Here is an 8,886-nt window from a genome sequence, read left to right as displayed (position 1 = left end):
AGAGAGAGGCAGGCAGATTTCTGTGAGTTCAAGGCCAGCCTGGTCTACATAGTGAGTTCCAGGCCAGCTGGGGCTACAAGGAGACCCTGTCTCAAAAAGACCAAAAAAAAAAAAAAAAAAAAAAAAAAAAGAAAAGGAAAGAAAGAAAGTGCCTGTGATATGGAAAATAAGAAGCAGGTACAGGAGACAGGACTGTGATGTGGATAACTGGAGGGTTTGCATACGCCCAGGACAGTGTGGGAAGCCCAGCTCTGCTGCTTGCTCACTGTATGGGACTAGGCAAGCCATTTATCCATCCATGATGAGGCCCTTATAGTCCTTGAAATGCCTCCACAGTGTGGAGACTCTACAGAGGATATTAAGTGTTGCTGGAAGCTTTTGGCTGGCTCTCAGAGCATTCTCAAGCATGTTGCCTACCCCTTCTAAAGCTGGGGAACCAATACTGACCTGAAAGACAAAGACTTTGCCAGCACAATAGCAGCCTTGTGATAAGCGGGGCTCACAATGTCCTTTCTGTTCTTCCAACCTGAAGGGATCTCATTCTGGGCCTGGGTGGGAAGGCGTGGGAGCCAACCCAGAGCCCTATCAGCTGGTCAGCTCAGGGTGTACAGAGAGGGGACAGACCTTCAGGATCCTTGTGCAACAATTTTCTAGTAAATGAAGAATTGGGAGCTCAGAGTGGAAACAAGACTTGCCTGGCTGCACAGAGCAAATAGGGGGACTGAAGGTCCCAGGAGGCCCATCCACCTCAGGGCTCACATCCCTAGATGATATTTTAAACATTTAGATTTTAGAAATTTGACCTTTCTCCAAATTAAGTTGTATATTGTGTCATTGAGCACACTGACAAGATGAAAAAGCAGACATTTATCTTACAACTTAAATATTTAGGATTCGTTTAAACTCACACATTTTTTAGATTTTCTTTCTTTTCTATTCTTTCCTTTTTTATTTTTATGTATATGAGTGTATTGTCTGCATGTATGTAAGTCACATGCAATGCCCACAGAGATCAGAAGAGGGCACCAAATGCCCTGGGAACTGGCATTATGGAGTGTTAGCTGCCACGGGGGTGCTGGGAACCCAACTGGGTTCCTCTATAAGAGCAGCTAGTGCTCTTAACTGCTCAGCCATCTCTCCAGCCCCCTATTCTTTCTTTTAAAAGGACAGCTTTAGCCCAGTGTTAACCCCAGCACTCAGGAGGCAGAGGCAGGCGAATCTCAGTGAGATGAGGCCAGCCTAGTCTATATAATGAGTTCCGGGTCAGCTGGAGCTACAGGGAGACCCTGTCTCAATAATAAATAAACAAATTAATTAATTAGTAGACTTAGAAACTGGAAAGATGGTTCCGCAATTAAGAATGCTTATTACTCTTGTAAAGGACTGCTGTTTAGTTCACAGCACCTACCTCAGGTGGCTCACAATTGCCTGTGACTTGCAGTTCTAGGGGATCCAATACCCTCTTCTGGCCTCCACTGGCACCTGCATGCTCATGGTGGACATAAACTCACATAGGTACACACAAATACACATAAAATTTTTTTAATAATGTTTTATTATAGGACTGGAGAGATGGCTCAGTGGTTAAGAGCACTTGCTGCTCTTACAGAGGACCCAGATTCGGTTCCCAGCACCCACATGGTGGCTGCCAGCAATTCATGACTCCCGTTCTAGAGGATCTGATGCCTGCTTCTGACTTTCACAGGCATTGCATGACACGGGTACACTTACACACATGGGGGCAATAGACTCATGCATGTAAAATAAAAAATAATAAAAGATTTTTAAAAGATTTTATTATTTTATGTGTATGAGTTTGCCTGCATGCATATAAGTGTACCTTGAGTGTGCAATGCCCAGAGAGGCCAGAAGAGGGCATCAGACCCCCTGTTACTGGAGTCAGAGATAGCTGGCAGCCATCATGTGGGGACTGGGAACCAAACCTTGGCCCTCTGCAAGAGCAGCCAGTACTCTTAACTGCTGAGCCATCTCTCCAAACTACCCTCTTTTTCTATTTTGTTTTGTTTATGTAGCCCTGGCTGGCCTGCAACTTGTATGTAGACCAGACTGGCCTCAGACTCACAGAGATCTACCTGCCTCTGCCTCTGAAGTGCTGTGATTAAAGGTGTGTGCCACCATGTGTTTGTGGTCACAAAATTTTTTTTGTCTTTTTGAGACAGGGGCTCCCTGTAGCCCCAGCTGGCCTGGAACTTACTATGTAGACCAGGCTGGCCTCAAACTCAAAGAGATCCACCTGCTTCTGCCTCCCAAGTGCTGGGATTAAAGGTGTGCACCACCCATACCCAGCACACACACATTTTTTTTTTTTAATTAAAATAATTGACATAGGGCAGCTAAAGTTATTCACTACCAAGCCTCATGAACTGAGTTTGATCTCTGGGATCCACATGGTGGAAGGAAAAAACCAACTCCCAAAAGTTGTCTTGTGTACCATAATGCATACCCCACCCTTCCCCGCACAAAACAAATAAATAAATAAATATGTAATTAGTAACCTTAATAAATAAATAAAATAGCAGGTATTACCAGGTGTGGTGGCACATACCTCTAGTTCCATCAGAGGTAGAAGTTTGAAATCAGCTTGGACAACATGGTGTTGTTTCAAAACCCAAAACATGTAACTTACATATCACAAATTTAGCCCTTTTAAAAAATATTTTACTTAGGGCCAGGCATGGTGGTGTATGCCTTTAATCCCAGCACTTGAGAGGCAGAGGCAGGCAGATCTCTGTGATCCGCCTAGTCTACATAGTGAGTTCCAGGACAGCTGGGGCTACGGGGAGACCCTGTCTCAAAAAGACCGGAAAAAAAAAAAAAAAAAAAAGATTTTACTTATTATTTTTATTTTTTGTGTATGGGTGTATTACCTGCATGTATGTAAGTGTAATCATGTCATGCAATGCCCACAGAGCTCAAAAGAGGACAGCTGTTAGTGCTTTGTGGGTGCTGGGAATCCCAGATCCTCTCTCCGGCCCCCCAAAACTTAGCCCTTTAAAACTGTATAACTCAGTAGGTTTTAGTGGGTGTGTATGCAATCATCACATTTCCCTCACCTTTCCCTCTGTCCCTGGCCACCACTCATCTACCTCATGTCTCTGGATCTGCCTGTTCTAGATGAGGCATATGAATGGAATTATAAGATACGTATGACTGTGCATAATATTTTCAAGGATGGTCCATGCTGTAGACACATCACAACTTCATTGCTTTTATGGCAGAGTAGCATTCCATTATATGGACTATAATATCATAGAACAGTTATATTTATCCATTCATCAGCTAATAGGCTTTGATTCCACCTTTTAGCAGCTATGAATAATGCTGCATTAGACGTATGTGTAAAAATTTTTTCTGTGGATACATTTCTTAAAAAGATTTATTCATGAGGCTGGAGAGATGGCTCAGTGGTTAAGAATACTGACTGTTCTTGCAGAAGACCCAGGTTCAAATCCCAGTACCCACATGGCAGCTAACAACTGTCTGTTACTCCAATTCCAAGGGATCTGACGGCCTCTTCTGTCCTCCATGGGCACTGCATGACACGGGTGCACTTACAAACATGGAGGCAATACACATTAAATAAAAATTTTTTAAAAAAGAAAAAAAAAGATTTTATGAATTTTTTATTGTATGGCTGTTTTCTCTGCATATTTGTAAGTGCACCGTGTGTGTGCCTGGTGCCCAGAGAGGGCAGAAGAGGGTGTTGGATCCTCTAGAACTAGAATTAAAGATGGGTGTTAGCCACCATGTGGGCACTGGGATCCAAACCTAGGCTCTCTGGAAAAACAATAAACATTCTTAACCTCTGAGCCATCTCATCAACTCCTGGATACATGTTTTTAATTCTCTTGTATGAATCCCTGGGAGTAGAGTTGCTGGGTTTTGTGGTAAGCATAGAATTCATTTATTTATTATTTGTTTATTTATTTATTTGAGACAGGGTCTTGGGTATCCCTCTATCTCATGTGTGCCTCCATGTCAGATTTATGCAGTGATCATACACAGTATCAAACCTGAAGGCCTGATGGCTTCCTGTGTATTAAGTAAGCACACTGTCAACTGAGCTATACCCTCAGCCTCAGCATAACCTGTTTTTCTTTTTTAGTCAGGATCTGCTGGCCTTTGGTGTAGCTTGATTTAGAGCTCTCAGTGAGCCTTCTGCCTCAGTCTTTATTAGCCTCTGGAGGAATTCCTAGGCACACCATTTGATGTTCCCACCAGTGTGGGTCTCTCCCTCCCCTCAAGGGCCGTTGGCTACCAATCCACGAGAACAGAGGGAGCAGAAGTGATGAATGGGTCAGGATGGCCAGTGAGCACTTTCCGGGGAGTCGGATTCAGTGATACAGCTCTGTTTATTCAGTGGGGGTCAGGGAAAATATAGTGTGGAGGCAGCAGCCAAAGCCTCAGCTGATAGGTGCTCTTAGTATGCTTTATTTACATGTGGCAGGGGATCCTATCATCTGGCTATAGGGCAATGCCTAATTATCATATAGAAAAAACCTGGGGGCAGTTTTATTGCAGGTAACTATGCCAAAGGTCATGTTCCAAAAAAGGTCAGGCATCCGTGCTTGGCGGCACTTTCCAGGTAAGTCAGGCAGAGAGCAGGAGCCCCCGCTGAGAAAGGGAGTCCTTTCATATAGCGCTGAGCCCCTTAGAGCTATTGGACATGGTGGACTGCAACCTTAGCAGCAGGGTCCTCCAATACACCAGTATATGCAAAGGTTCCAATTCTCTGTGTGTAACACTTATCTGAGTTTATATGATAGCTGTCCTAGCCAGCCTGGCAGCTGTATGCCCTCTCCTACCTTTCAGTTGCTGAACTGTCCCCCACCCACAACACACACAGTCCTACTTGGCTATCCCCCCATACAATCAAACCTTATAGAATCTAGAATTCTTTCTCCTTGATGTGAATGAGCTCATTGGAAGAGAGTACATGCCATGCAGCCTCTCTTTTCATGGGCACCCACCCACGGGTAGAAAACAAGGGGCTCATCTAGCTGAGCTCCAAGATGTGTGGGGAAGCCAAGTGCTCCAAACACCCAACAGATGCACTTCACCAGATCATCCTCTGCTATATAATGAGTTCAAGGTCGGTGCCTGGGTGAGATGAGAGCTTGTCTCAGAAAAAAATAAAAATGACTTAATAAATGATTTCACAATTCAGAGTACCTGGAAGCAGGGACTTAGATGAGTATTTGAACTAGATGTTCATAGCAGCAAAACACGGAAACAACCCAATGTTCAGATAAATTAATAAACAAAATGTGGTGTATATATACAATGAAATACTATTCAGCCCTAAAAAGGAATGAAGTTGGGGCTGGAGAGACAGCTCAGGAGTTAAGCAGTGGTTGCTCTTGCAGAAGACCAGGGCTCAGTTACCAGCACCCACAAAGCTGCTAATAACTTTCTGTAACTCCAGCTCCAGCAAATCCAATACTCTCTTCTGATCTCTACGGGCATTATATGCATATGGTGCACTTACATACATGCAAGCAAAATACACATACACATAAAATAAAAATAAATAAAAAATATAATTAAACTACAGATCAATAAAAAAGTTTCCAGGGCCGGAGAGATAGCTTAGCAGTTCAGATCACTGACTGCTCTTGCAGAGAACCTGGGTTCAATTCCCAGCACCCACATGGTGGCTACGAACCATCCTTAACTCCAGTTCCAGGGGAATCCGAAGCCCTCTTCTGACCTCCGAAGCATTGCATGACATGGGTGCACTCACATGCATGCAGGCAATACACTCACACACATAAAATCAAAATAATAGGGGCTGGAGAGATGGCTCAGTGGTTGAGAGCACTGACTGCTCTTATAGAGGACCTGGGTTCGAATCCCAGCACTCACATGGCAGCTAAGAACCATCCTTAACTCCAGTTCCAGGGGAATCTGAAACCCTCTTCTGACCTCTGCAGCATTGCATGACATGGGTGCACTCACATACATGCAGGCAATACACTCATACACATAAAAATAATAAATAAAATATTAAAAAATTAAATTTTTTTTTAAAGTTTCCACTTATATGAGTTTATAATAGTCAAATTCATAAAGATAGATGGTAGAATGGAGGGCACAGGGTTTAGGAGGAGGGGAAAATGGGAGTCACTGCTTAATGGGTATAAAAATAAAATTGTTCTGGAGATGACGGGAGTGATAATGTTGGTATAATAATGTGGATGTGTTTAACGCCACTGAATATTGGAAAAACAAGAAAAAAAACAAAAAGTAAAATCTTTGCATTCCCATTACCCAGTTATCAACAGTACAGTTTAAGAAGCTTCATGTCATATGCATTTTACTACCCCAACAAAAAAGACACAACACACACACACACACACACACACACACACACACACCCCTCCTCTCTCCAGTTCCAAAGATCAGGGACCTAGATATCTTATAATCAATATATTTATTCTGAATAACAAGAGCTACATAGCTGTCTCTTTAGAACTGAGCCATGTGAACTAACCTAAGGGAATTAAGGCCTTTATGACCTGCGTAGTCAGCTTTCTTTTCTTTTGCCCTGACTGCTAGGACAGACCAGATTTATATTCACTTATACTTAAGAAGTATTAAAATAAAATAAAAATAAGTATTATGGAAGTAGAGCTTATCAGATGCTAAAGGATTTTGCAATGTGATGGTAATTAAGAACTCCAGGAATGGGGAAGTGAACAGGACTATTCCCCTGCCCCCTATGGTTATCCAGGACAGAAGTCTTTGTTTTCCAAAGCGATCACATTCCTGTATAGCTCTTTGTTGCCTAAAGCTTTTGAATTCCTGTAACCTTTGCATTTCTATTACCTTTGCCCTCAGTTATCTTACTTAATTGCCATGTATATGCTATATACCTTTTGCCTGCATTCCTCATGAGTACAAAACCCCCCAAAACTTGAACAGGGGGTCTGAATTCTTAGATTCATGGTGTCAGTCCTGCTAGTGTCAAATTAAACTCTCTCTCTTCACCTGACTTTGGCTGTTGATCTCTGATTATTTCTGTAACATTACTGGAGGCCCCAGTGAGATCAGGTTACCCATACCCTCGCTGGTTATACCGGCTGCTGCTCCTGGCCCTTGCAGCCCCAACGGCCCCTGGAACAGAGAAGTACACACCCCCAAAGAATTCCCTCTCTGGGGTCTCCTTCCAGGAGGCCAGAAAGAGCTGCAAAGCCAGGGACTGGAGCCTCTCATCAGGTGAAGCAAGATGGAGACCAGAGTGGATGTCAAGATCAGGTAAAAGGCCCTGGGGGTAGACAGGAGCCTGGCTCACCCATAGGAGGCTGCATACAAAGCGACAGGGGGGTCTCCTTTGATTCATGGTGTCAGTCCCTCTAGTGTCAAATTAAACTCTCTCTCCTCACCTGACTTTGGCTGTTGATCTCTGATTATTTCGGTAACAGAAGTATCCAAAGGTCTAGAGAGATGGCTCCGAGTTAAGAGCATGGGCTGCTTTCTCTCTCTCTCTGTGTATGGGATGCTATGGGATTAGTTGCCATCTTGTGACCTCTTCTATGGAGCATTTATATACATGTAGGCAAAACGCTCATACACAGAGATTTAAAATTAAAAAAAAAATTTGGGGGGTGGGGTGGTTGTTTTTCAACAGGGTCTCTCTAGTCACAGCTGACCTGCAAGTCACAATGTGAACCAGGGTACCCTCGCTCTCATCTGCCTCTGCCTCCTGCTAGCAGGGATTAAAGGCACGCTCCACCATGCCTGGCACGGAAATCTCTTAAAAATTCCTTCTTTAGTTGTGTAGATTTCCCTGGAGACATGAACAAATGTCTTTTTGCGGAGGGCGCGGTCAGACTGTGTAAGAGTGAGACCACGGAGGACAAGTCACAGCCTTTGGGTTGCAACAGCAAGAGGTTTATTCAGGACACAGGTACCTGTGGGCACAAAGTCTCCTCGGAGGACTAGCGCGCCCCAGGTTGAGTTCAGGGGGTTTTTATAAGGCAGAAGCAGGGTACAGAAGCAGAAACGCGGTTATTGGTTAATTTCAAACACACATAGTAATTTTACCAGTAATTTCAAAGGTATGCAGAGATATGGGGTAAGGGCCAGGGCTGAGGGGAAGTGGGATTGCTAAATGGGAGGTGGCCTCAGAAGCACAGAAGATTTCCTGGTATCGGGCCCCCAGGGTGGTCAGGAGTTCTGTCTTGTTTATGGCTTCATCTGTGAGGCTTGACCGACGCCTGCCTGTCCTGCAGCCTTTTGATAAGGCTGGTTCTGGTTTTTGTTAAGTTTTAACAAGTGGGCTGTGGGCCCCTGAGCACTCATGGCGCCTAGTTTCTTTTTAGTTTCTCATTCCCCTCTTTTTCTATGGGCATATGAGTGGAATCTTTCACTCATTATAACATGTCTGGGTCTTGGGTCCTCAGTGCCTGGTACTGGCTTGTGAGGACTAACGCCTGCACTACAGACAGCCGTTCCTTCACAAATTGGACCAGTCGATTAAGTACACAAGGTCCCAGGGTTAGGATTAAAAGTAAAAGAACAAGTGGGCCTGCTAGGGAAGATAATAACGTGGTAAACCAAGGGGATTGATCATACAGTTTTTCAAACCAACCTTTCTGAGATTCAAAGTTACGTTTTCTTTCTTGTAGTCTTTCTTTTAGCTTATCTAGAGTCTGAGTTACCACTCCTGTTTGGTCTGTATAGAAACAGCATTCCTCTTTCAGGGCTGCGCATAAACCTCCTTGTTTTAGGAACAGCAGGTCTAGTCCCCTTCTGTTCTGTAGCACTACCTCAGAGAGAGAAGTCAGGGAGTCTTTTAGGGTTCTTATGGACTCCTCTACTGAGAAGTTTCCCTGGACGGCTATGCCTTCGTAGTACGGGGGG

Source organism: Nannospalax galili, unplaced genomic scaffold (genome assembly GCF_000622305.1).
Source record: "Nannospalax galili isolate Female #2095 unplaced genomic scaffold, S.galili_v1.0 scaffold28, whole genome shotgun sequence".
Classification (NCBI taxonomy): Eukaryota; Metazoa; Chordata; class Mammalia; order Rodentia; family Spalacidae; genus Nannospalax; species Nannospalax galili.
The sequence above is the reverse complement of the archived record's forward strand: the minus strand, read 5'-3'. Positions refer to the sequence as shown.